The following is a 12,057-nucleotide window of genomic DNA, read 5'->3' as shown; positions in this document are numbered from 1 at the left end:
TGCCTGATCATGTTTTTCATTAGCAATTTAGCAAAGTTGATGGTGGTGGTGTGTCTGTGTGAGAGAAAGACAGAGAGAGAGAGCGACAGATTTTCTGTTATAACCTTCATTATATGGAGGCACAGTGTGCGCACTCAGGTCGCATCAGAGCATCGGGCGGTATAGTGTGAGACCTGCATCGTGACCTACCAACTGCGAGCCAATCGTGCAGTTTGAAAATTGCAGTGTTTGTGTAGCCAGATGGGCTACTCGCCTTCCGTTGTTTTTCTTCTCTCATTCTCTCTCTCTCTCGCTCGCTCTACCACCCTCGCTCTTTCCACTGCACTCGCTCCTTGTATCAGGTGATCGGGTTAATTGGGAACCCACCTGCACATTGATTGCAGGGTGGCGCTAGCCTGTATAAAGCTAAGCCGATGTCTTATTGGATTAATTCCTCCCGAGCTTCTGGTACGATACAGCAGTAAATGCTGGCGTACTGCGACGGACTGATCAGCAAGAGCCGATTATACGACAGCTACAGGTATGCTCTCGCTTAACCTTGGATTCCCTCCGAATACTGGAATTGGTGTTAATATCCTTTTCCGGCCTGTTGTAGCGCAGCAGTCTGTTTAATTCTGCAATTGCGGAGAGAGGTGTTCGTGGTATCTCCACCAATGAGAGTATAGTGCCTCCGGTCCTGGGGTAAGCTGTTAGAACTACTTTTATTAGCATTCATAGCTATAAGAGTTTAAGGTTACACTTATCTGTTTCAGGGTTCACTGCTGTACTCACCTCTCCATGGTAAAGTGTCCAACCTAAATTGGAAGAGTGGACTGCCTTCTCAGTTGCTGTTGTGAACTCCTCCTTGGTGGAGTCTGCTGTCTTGTCTTGTTTTGTCTTATCTTGTTTTTATTAAGTAGGCTTACCTTTTTTTGGGTTCGCCTGGTGTTCTATTTTACCCTGGACTGTTGCTCGTACCCACACTTCTGTGATCGGGCTGAAGTGATTCTCTGCCCGAGTGTCGTGCTGGGACTCTAAATCGCCTGGGTGGCCGGTCTCAGCCGGTGGGGAGCCAGACCGGCCTACGCCTGAGAATAATTATTACCAGCACGAGTGGTAGTTTGACCCGTGGGGAATAAGCCTTTCCCGTGTGTGTGTGTGTGTGTGTGTGTGTGTGTGTGTGATTTCTTTTATTAAAGTTATTAAAGTGTGTTTTAGTCTTTTTATGATTTGTAGCGAGCCTGACGCTCAGTGTCCTTTTATTCTTTTAACATACTTTTCTGTGTTTTATTTCAGTGAAGGAGGACGAGCCAGTGGCCCTGGGACCTCAGGTGGTGGGTCGTTTTCACACTTTCTTTTGTACAGCACTGGGTGGTCTGCAGTGATTCTTTTGGTGTGATTTTCTTTTGGTTCCACGGCTGCTGGTAAGTCCAAGTTCCACGATTGTTTATTTTTACTGTAGGACACTGTCAATAATGACGCTACATCTTGACTTTTAATATTTTATTTATAAAATATTATTTATAATATTTTATTTATTTCTATAAATAAAACTGTTTTAATATTGGAAGCCAACCTGCCTCAGTGTGCATCCTTGAATCTGTGCGGTCTTTTATTCCTTTTATTTATTTTTCTTAAATATATTTCCTGGGGGTGTAATTCCCCTAGGTGGCGTTGTCAAGTTTATTTATTTTGTTCATAACCCCGCCGACCACTTGGTCACATACTTGGCGTTGTCGACAGGATGCACGTTTGAGGTAGATGTTTGGTTTTGTAAATTGTTTTATTTTTTTGCAACGAGTCTAGTTCACCTGTTTGAAGGCTCTATTTGTTTTAGAGTGTGATTATAGACAAGACAGCAGTATCCAGGTAGAAGGAAGAGTAATAGGATTTTAGCACCTTGCTGATTTAATTTTCTCTTTTTTTGGGGTCAAAATTTATTATGGAGGAAGAATTGCAGCAACTTAGAGACTTGGTAGCGCAGTTAAGGGCAGATAATGAGCAATTGCGCCGGGATGGGGGCGCTGTGCTCGAGTCTGGTGGCGGGGCCGCGTCGTCCTCTTTCGTACCAGCTGGTTGCATACCAAATGTTGGTAGCCAGGCCGCCGTTACAGAGCGTCTGGTGGTGGTGCCTAGGGACCGTAAATGTCCCATGTTCAATGGTAGAACAGGCATCAATATAGCTGAATGGGTCGAAGAGGTTCAAGCATGCATGCGGGCCCGGCACCTGTCTGTTGCTGATCAAGCTTTCTTTATTTTTGACCATTTAGAGGGAGAAGCAAGGGAGGAGATCAAATTTCGCCCTAATTTAGAGCGAGGGGATCCTGCTCGGGTGTTGACCATTTTAAAGGAACTGTATGGCAATGCGCAGTCCTATGTCACTCTGCAGCAGGCTTTCTTTTCGAGGAGACAACGGGAGGAAGAGACTTTGCAGGAGTTTTCCTTAGCGCTAATGGCTCTGATGGAGCAAGTAAAACAAAGTGCACCTGATGGTATGCGTAACGCAGAGGTGCTACTCCGAGACCAATTTGTAGAACATGTTGTTGATAGTGGTCTCCGCAGAGAGCTTAAACAATACGTTCGCCGTGTGCCCACTGCCACCTTGTTAGAGGTGCGCGGGGAAGCAATTAGATGGGAAAGAGAAGGGTTTTCAGGCGGTGTTCGCGACCGTGGCTATTCTCAACCATCGGCATATGGTTTTCAGTGTGGAGTGCACACTAGCCCTAGGTTCGCTCCTGTTGGTACACCCGAGTCAGAGTGGCGTGAGCTAAAGGAACTCCTAAAGCGCCAACAAGAGCAGTTAAATCAGCTCACTGAGACAGTGGCTTCTTTACAGAACCCCCGAAGAAGTGTTCGGCCTTCACGGGCTGGCTCGGTGATTTGTCGCCGGTGTCAGCAGCCAGGACACTTTGCTAGGGAGTGCACTGGGGAGCGGGCTTCACGCCGCCCTAGAGCAGGTTCTGATTCAGGCCCTCCTTACGCCGCAGTTGGCAATCATCTTCCCGCTACCCAGTCGGAAAACTAACGCCATCTGTGCTGCAGAGTCACAGTTCAGGTGGGGAGTTCACTGGCTCACAGAAAGATAGGATTGGCAGGCTAATTTCATCGTGTCCAAAGATGGATGTGCTTATTAGTGGGGTAACTGTCCCTTGTTTGGTGGATACTGGGTCCATGGTTTCCACCATCACAGAAAGTTTCTTTTTGGCACATTTTGCCCCTTGGGGACAAGAACGCCTTCAGTCATGTCATTGGCTACAGCTTCGGGCTGCCAATGGGCTTGCCATCCCTTACATTGGCTATTTGGAGCTCAGTGTACTCCTGTGTGGCAAGGAAATGCCCTCTTGTGGAATCCTTATAGTGAAGGACCCTCCTGGGGCTACGCCCTCTGTCCCTGGCATCTTAGGAATGAACGTAATCCGCCGCTGTTATCAAGAACTGTTTGGGGCTTTCGGTGGCTCCTTGTTTCATTCTCCTTCTGTGTCACAGGCACCGAGACCAGTTTTGGAGGCCTTACATCAGTGTCACCAGTCTGCAGCCCAAGCCCCAGAGGACCCTGTCGGTACCGTTAAGGTACAGGGCCCGCGGGCCGTGCGGATACCTGGTGGTGTTATGCAGCTGGTGGCCACTACTTGTTCTCAGCAGTTGTCAGGTCAGGCTGTGCTTTTTGAACCTTCTGAGTCCGGGTTGCCAGTTGGGTTGCTGGCCTCTCCATGTTTGGTTCAGGTGGATAAGGGCGTTGCCTACATCCCAGTCACCAATGTAGGGACAGCGGAAGCTGTTCTCCACCCGCGGACCCGTTTGGGAGTGATAAGCAAAGCTACTGTTGTTAGCCTCCCTGCCGGTGTTAGCGAGGAACACTCTTTTCCCGTTACCGTTTCCTCCCATACAACCAGCAGCCCTGCTCAAGAGATGGTGGATACGATTGACCTGTCTGCTCTCGCTGAGTCAGAGCAACACGAGGTACGGTTACTTTTGCGGAAGTACCGCTCTGTTTTCTCCACTTATGAGGGAGACTTGGGCTGCACAAACCTCATTTCGCACGACATACCGCTACTCGATGACGCACCTGTCCGGCAGAGGTACAGGCGAATTCCTCCTTCTGATTATGAGGCTGTCAGGGCTCATATCAACCAGCTACTGGAGGCCCAGGTAATTAGGGAAAGTAGCAGCCCTTATGCCTCTCCCATCGTGTTGGTCCGCAAGAAGGATGGAAGCCTCCGGCTGTGCGTTGACTATCGTTTGCTGAATAGCAAAACAAGGAAGGACGCCTTCCCCTTACCTCGCATCGAGGAAAGTCTGGATGCCCTAGCTGGCGCACGCTGGTTTTCTACCATCGACCTGGCCAGCGGGTACAACCAGGTGCCAGTTTCTGAGCAGGATAAGCCCAAGACCGCTTTTTGCACGCCGTTTGGCCTGTTCGAGTGGAATCGTATGCCATTCGGGCTGTGCAATGCTCCTGGTACCTTTCAGCGCCTAATGCAGAGGATGTTCGGGGATCAGCAGTGCCAGTCATTACTGCTGTACCTAGACGACATCATTGTGTTCTCCTCGTCTGTCTCTCAGCACCTGCAACGGCTAGAGATGGTGATGGCAAGGCTGCAGCAACAGGGGCTCAAGGCTAAGTTAGAAAAGTGTGCCTTTTTCCAGCAGAAGGTTAACTACTTGGGCCATGTAATCTCCTGTGAGGGTGTCTCGACCGATCCAGCCAAGGTTGACGCAGTAGCCAAATGGCAGTGTCCTCGTTCCGTGTCAGAGTTGCGATCCTTTTTGGGTTTCGCCAGCTATTACCGGCGCTTTGTGGAGGGGTTTGCCGCATTGGCGGCTCCCCTGCATCAAGTGGTGGCTAAATCGGCTGGCACAAAGACAAAGAAGGGCTCGGGACAGAGTTTGAGTGCTCTTTGGACCCCTCAGTGTGAGGAGAGCTTTGAGGCCCTGAAAGCAAAGCTTGTGTCTGCACCTGTGCTAGCATATGCTGACTTTACGCGCCCATTTATCTTGGAGATTGACGCCAGCCACAGTGGTTTAGGTGCAGTTCTCTCCCAAGATGTAGAAGGTGTCGTTAGGCCAGTGGCTTATGCTAGTCGAGGTCTTCGGCCACATGAGCGCAATATGGACAATTACAGCTCCATGAAGCTGGAGTTTCTTGCACTCAAGTGGGCCATGGCCGAGAAGTTCCGGGAGTACCTGCTGGGGCAGAAGTGTGTGGTTTACACCGATAACAATCCACTCAGTTACCTCTCTTCAGCTAAGCTGGGTGCCACCGAGCAGAGGTGGGCCTCCCAGCTGGCGGCATTCGATTTTGAGATCAAGTATCGCTCAGGCCGCAGTAACAGGAATGCTGATGCTCTCTCTCGACAGTATGAGACGAGCTCCAGCTTGGCCGAGGGTGTGTTGCCTGGGACTTGTGTCCCGACTTCACTTCGGCAGGCTCAGTGTCCAGCCGTTTTGCCCTCCGTTACTCAGTTGGAGATTGGGGCCTTTCCATCTCACTCCCTGGAGGATATTCGTGCTTTGCAGGAGGCTGACCCCCTCCTCAAGGATTTCTTGGTACACTGGAGGAGGCACACCCTGCCCTCTTCGGAGGAAAGGAATCAGCTCCCCAAACCAGTTATGGTTCTGCTGCGTCAGTGGGATCGTCTGGTGGAGAAGGATGGCATCCTTTATCGCCGTATTTTGCGTCCAGGTGGAGGTGAGGAAGCCCTCCAACTTGTTCTCCCAGAGGCTCTGAAGCCTGAGACCTTGAGGCAGCTGCACCAGGACCATGGGCACCAAGGTATTGAGCGCACCACTGAACTGGTCAGGCAGCGTTGCTATTGGCCCGGGATGTCCTCTGACATCAAGCAATGGGTTCAGCGTTGTGAACGCTGTCAGGTTGCAAAGGACTCAGGGTTGGGGCCTCATAGTTATATGGGTCACCTGTTGGCGTCTAGGCCAAATGAAATCCTGGCCATAGACTTCACGGTGTTGGAACCTTCCCGTAGTGGAGTTGAAAACGTTTTGGTTATGACTGACGTTTTTAGCAAATACACTGTTGCAGTCCCTACCCGGGACCAGCGGGCCTCTACTGTGGCCCAGGCCCTGTTAACAGAGTGGTTTTTTAAGTTTGGCGTTCCAAGCCGCCTCCACTCTGACCAGGGTAGAAATTTTGAGAGTTTGGTGATGCAACAGTTATGCGAATTGTATCGGGTAGCCAAGTCCCGTACAACCCCTTACCACCCAGCGGGTAATGGGCAGTGCGAACGGTTTAACCGAACCCTCCATAACCTCCTCCGGACTCTGCCATCATCTCAGAAACGCGACTGGGCTGCATGCTTACCGCATGTGCTCTTTTGCTATAATAGCACGCCACATCAGGGCACCGGAGAGTCACCGTTTCTCTTGATGTTTGGCAGGGATCCTAGGCTGCCTATTGATTTCCTTCTAGGCCGCGTTCAGGACCCAGTGCCTGGAGAGGTACAGGACTGGGTGGCCGAGCACCAAGCCAGGTTAATGGTGGCTTTTGAGGGAGCTCGGGCACGGTTGTCGCTGGCCGCTGACCGCCGTAAGGAACGGCATGACCAGAGAGTCCACCCTGTTCCTTTAAAGGTCGGTCAGCTGGTGTATCTTCGAGATCATAGCACCCGGGGCCGGCACAAGATCCAGGACCTTTGGAGCTCTGTGGTCTATCAGGTGTTGAGGGCACCCCAAGAGAACGGGGCTGTTTATACCATTGCCCCCGTGGGAGACTTGGAGAAGGTTCGACATGTCCATCGTGACATGTTAAAGGCACAGGTCAGCCTAGGGCCACCTACACCTGGTCCACCGGTTCCACCCCCACCTGTACCCGCTGACTCAGAGCAGACCTCTCTGAGTGACGACGAGTTGTGGCTCCTTGTCCCTGAGGTACCCTCACACCCTGTCGCACCTGTGGTGTCACTTCCCGATGCCTCTAGAGTTCCATCGGTGGAGCTCAGGTCTACTCCCAGTGTGATTGTAGCACCCTCGACCTCTGCTCCCCCAGGTTCTTCCTCAGGCTCTGTTGAACAGTCTGAGGTGAGTGGGCCACATTTGCGGAGAACAGCACGTTCAACAGCTGGTCATCACTCAAATGTTTATCACTTGCCACGTCCTGTTGAATCTGCGTCAGTTGCTAATGCTCAGCTTGCCATATTCAGGCCATGGTGTTAGGTTCCTTGAGTTATTGTCGGGGCGCCAATACAAAAAAGGGGGGTAGATGTAGCCAGATGGGCTACTCGCCTTCCGTTGTTTTTCTTCTCTCATTCTCTCTCTCTCTCGCTCGCTCTACCACCCTCGCTCTTTCCACTGCACTCGCTCCTTGTATCAGGTGATCGGGTTAATTGGGAACCCACCTGCACATTGATTGCAGGGTGGCGCTAGCCTGTATAAAGCTAAGCCGATGTCTTATTGGATTAATTCCTCCCGAGCTTCTGGTACGATACAGCAGTAAATGCTGGCGTACTGCGACGGACTGATCAGCAAGAGCCGATTATACGACAGCTACAGGTATGCTCTCGCTTAACCTTGGATTCCCTCCGAATACTGGAATTGGTGTTAATATCCTTTTCCGGCCTGTTGTAGCGCAGCAGTCTGTTTAATTCTGCAATTGCGGAGAGAGGTGTTCGTGGTATCTCCACCAATGAGAGTATAGTGCCTCCGGTCCTGGGGTAAGCTGTTAGAACTACTTTTATTAGCATTCATAGCTATAAGAGTTTAAGGTTACACTTATCTGTTTCAGGGTTCACTGCTGTACTCACCTCTCCATGGTAAAGTGTCCAACCTAAATTGGAAGAGTGGACTGCCTTCTCAGTTGCTGTTGTGAACTCCTCCTTGGTGGAGTCTGCTGTCTTGTCTTGTTTTGTCTTATCTTGTTTTTATTAAGTAGGCTTACCTTTTTTTGGGTTCGCCTGGTGTTCTATTTTACCCTGGACTGTTGCTCGTACCCACACTTCTGTGATCGGGCTGAAGTGATTCTCTGCCCGAGTGTCGTGCTGGGACTCTAAATCGCCTGGGTGGCCGGTCTCAGCCGGTGGGGAGCCAGACCGGCCTACGCCTGAGAATAATTATTACCAGCACGAGTGGTAGTTTGACCCGTGGGGAATAAGCCTTTCCCGTGTGTGTGTGTGTGTGTGTGTGTGTGTGTGTGTGATTTCTTTTATTAAAGTTATTAAAGTGTGTTTTAGTCTTTTTATGATTTGTAGCGAGCCTGACGCTCAGTGTCCTTTTATTCTTTTAACATACTTTTCTGTGTTTTATTTCAGTGAAGGAGGACGAGCCAGTGGCCCTGGGACCTCAGGTGGTGGGTCGTTTTCACACTTTCTTTTGTACAGCACTGGGTGGTCTGCAGTGATTCTTTTGGTGTGATTTTCTTTTGGTTCCACGGCTGCTGGTAAGTCCAAGTTCCACGATTGTTTATTTTTACTGTAGGACACTGTCAATAATGACGCTACATCTTGACTTTTAATATTTTATTTATAAAATATTATTTATAATATTTTATTTATTTCTATAAATAAAACTGTTTTAATATTGGAAGCCAACCTGCCTCAGTGTGCATCCTTGAATCTGTGCGGTCTTTTATTCCTTTTATTTATTTTTCTTAAATATATTTCCTGGGGGTGTAATTCCCCTAGGTGGCGTTGTCAAGTTTATTTATTTTGTTCATAACCCCGCCGACCACTTGGTCACATTTGGCCAGCTTTAGGTGTACTGTCGTCCAAGACTTGCAGCACAGTGTCGGCGTTTGTTTCCCTGTTGGCCAGGACTGGCCTGGGACAGAAAATCGGGCATTTTGACTAGAGACCGGCCCACCAGGTATTAAAGCCATAAAGCCTTTGAATGAAAACAAACACTGTTGTGACAGTGATGTACAGTCTTGTTGGTATATGTATGATTTCTATACATTTTACATCAGATAAAAACTTTGGTTGTAAGATTCAGATAATTATTTAATAACAGTGAGACATTTTAAATGAGAATAAGAAAGAAAAATGGTAAAATGGTCTGTATTTGTAAAGCGCTTTACTTGGTCCTAAGGACCCCAAAGCGCTTTACACTATACACAATCATCCACCCATTCACACACACATTCATACACTAGAAAAGTATTTCTTTGTGCCCCCCTTTCCTTGTTAATGCCCTACCTGGCCCCCTGGCAACACTTTGCTAGACCCGCCTGTTGTGGAAGTTTTCCATTTAAATAAAGCCTGCAGACGAGCGGTGAGCGGTAGCTAACATTCTTTAATCAAAACACACAAAGAACAGACAACCAAGCTTGATGGAGAGCCTACATGACCACGGGGCAGGGTCAGCAGAGTCTCCCTGAGCCTAGCATGGCTCTCAGTTAAATACCTTCTCCAGGAACAAAAGGCAGTACACAGCTGTTTCACACCTTAACAGTAGAATTACTGAGCCTTTTTTTTCCCTGGTGCGAGTCCCTACTACTAGATTTACTAGCCCTGCGCAAATTTGCGTAAATTCCACTGGCACTGCGTTGTCTTTACAGTCCCTGGCACAGCAGCTGCAGCAGCTTCAGCAGCCTGCGTCTGTGCTAATATTTCCTTGTGCTACATGAATCGGCAACGAAGTTCCTGAGCTAGAAGACTCAGAAACAATCTTCTTTTGCCTGTCCACCCTGTACATGCCTTGTACAAAATGTAGGCATTCACCGCTAACAGGTCCAGCATATTGTAGAAAACCGCTACTGACCACCTGCATGTTGCTGCTCTTATGGAATACATCCGCACAAGTTGAGTAAGTTCACGCCAGACTTTATTCACCGTGCCCCATAACGGCGTTTTGCGCTGCAGCAGTCTGTGCGACAGTGACAGTGAAGTAAAGAAATTGTCTGTTGTGACGTTTCTCCCATCATCCAAAAACGGCTCCATCAGTTTCATGACCACGTTCTTGATCCCAAATTTGTCTGGCTTGGCTGCGATACACTGTGTGAATGGACAACGAACCTTGGTAGGGAACAGCTGTTCATCTATGGTCATGTGTTCTCCTGGAGTGAAACTCTTAGCACAGTTCTTGTTGAAGCGTGTCCAGATGTCGGAGATCGCCGCAAATTTATCTGTTTTCACCCGTTCTGCCCGCGTGTCCCTGTCATCAAATCGAAGGTGTTGCATAATTGAAATGAATCTATCTCGGGGCACTGTCTCTTTGATTACTGGCACCAGAAATCTTTCTGACCAGCAATCCACAATGGCACCAACAGGACACATGATTGCTCTTACAAACAGGATTGAAATGAATGCCATCAGTTCATGAACTGACAAATTCCAGTCTGGCTCTATTCTGTGGGCTTGATGGACCGTACACTCCCTGATGGTCTGCAGCATTCCCACGTCTAACAGGCAAAGGAAGCTTTGGAGCACACTTGTAATCTTGCGCTGTCGGAAGATAAACAAATAGAGAATGGTAAATTTACATGAACCTCACTCTAAATGGGTTTATATAAATATCATATCTACTATGGCAGTGACAAACCTTAGCAGACTCTGTGGGTCCAGCTTGCGCAGTGAAGCACGAACGATTTGCTACTGCACTGGGCATTGCAATGTCCTCCTCTACAGTGCCGTCTTTTGCCGTGTGGCTCTGGCTGGGCTTCCCAGTACCACGGGGCCTCTTCTGTGGAGGCATGTTGGGTTCTTGTTCCGTCTCCTTTTCAGATTCTTCTGAGGAGGTATCAGTGGCCTGCTGGACAAATGAAACCTCTCCTCCATCAGAATCTGCTTCGTCCATTTTCTGAAGCAAAGCCAAAGCCTGTTGCGCGGAGAGGTTCTTCCTGCGTGGCAGTGATACGGAGGCCATCCTGATGTGCGTTCTCAGAAATGCGAACAAGAAATGATTCTCCCGTCTGGGTCGGTCTGCTTTTATGCACAGCACTGTGCTGTAGTCAAGCAATGCCACTCCCTCACATACACAGTCACAATGGAACAATGGAAGATCTGTGCTGAGACTCAAGGAAGGTGTGAATGTGTGTCTTTTATATTTGCAGGTCAGTCAATGTGTGGGATATTTTGTATAGATACGGCAGGCATTTCTGAAAGTCGTAACACAGAGGTTTGGCCTGACTTGGATCTGAGCAACTCTGAGTGTGCAAATGCAAATGTGCCAGGCCTCAAGGATAATGGGTGGTTTGCACAACAAAAGCTGGAGGAGAAATGAGCTGACGACCTGTGGAAATCTCAGCAGGGGTGATTAACACCTCGGGACTTGCACCAGAAAATAAAAAAGCCAGTAATTCTAGGGGGTGTTGGGTTTAGGGAAGTTACGCAAATTTGTGCAGGTTTAGTAAATCTAGTGATAAATACGTGGTAGAAATCCCAAAAGGGTGATTCTGTTCACCTGGACGTAGCATTTTCAACGGGAGAAACGCCTCCTGAACTGAATTGTCTCAGTTGATGGCCATGCGGTTGGCCTCCTGAACTGTTTCTTTGGACTGTTTTTCCTCCTCTTCTGAGTTTTCCTTCCTGGAGCTCCAGCACCCACCCAGGTTTGGTGGAAATGTTCTAATTTTAAGAGTTTCATTGCAAAAGAATAAACTGCTGATGTCCGCAGAAGTTTTTAACTTTGGTTGAAAGGACAAACTATGAAAAATAATAGACCTTTGAGGATTTGAGCATATGGCAAACCTTATGCAAAGTTCCTCTTAATTGTAAAACACAAATCTGAGGATGTTGGAAGACATGTGTGGTTCTCATCAGCTTTGTGGCATGTAGATGCTCCTTTTATTAATATTCCTAAGTCTGGAAGAATACTCATAAACACTGAGGTCCTGCTATGTGCCAATGTGTATCTGGGCCATTACTAAACAAAGATGTGAAGCAATGTTAATAATTGTTGGTAACTTTTTTTTCATTTCCAGGTTTCAGTTACTGCTGTTGATATGTTAAGAGTAAGAATAAGTTCAGATTCTCTTAAAGATAACAACACTAATATGTTAACAATTGTTCGACTTGTGGAGGTATTTTGAGAACCCTTATAAACATCTGAAGGAAAAATATTCTTTAATCATAGATGCAGACTCATGGAAAAAATATTGATTAATCGTTTTATTTGATTTTGTAGAGTTGGAAC

The 12,057-nt window shown here is 48.2% G+C and overlaps 1 long non-coding RNA gene across 1 annotated transcript; it reads left to right on the top strand.

Moving 5' to 3' along the window:
- Positions 1 to 620: 620 nt before the first annotated feature.
- LOC146581208 (uncharacterized) lies at positions 621 to 8,543 on the top strand. The gene is made up of 3 exons (XR_014891317.1): positions 621 to 681; positions 1,276 to 1,403; positions 8,238 to 8,543. It is a non-coding gene; the product is annotated as an uncharacterized LOC146581208 (long non-coding RNA).
- The last annotated feature ends 3,514 nt before the right edge of the window (positions 8,544 to 12,057 follow it).

The sequence above is a fragment of the Mchenga conophoros genome, linkage group LG3 (assembly GCF_057382185.1).
Source record: "Mchenga conophoros isolate Kocher_MC1m ecotype Shallow Benthic linkage group LG3, M_conophoros_male_GT1.1, whole genome shotgun sequence".
Classification (NCBI taxonomy): Eukaryota; Metazoa; Chordata; class Actinopteri; order Cichliformes; family Cichlidae; genus Mchenga; species Mchenga conophoros.
This window is presented reverse-complemented; position numbering and strand designations above follow the sequence as displayed.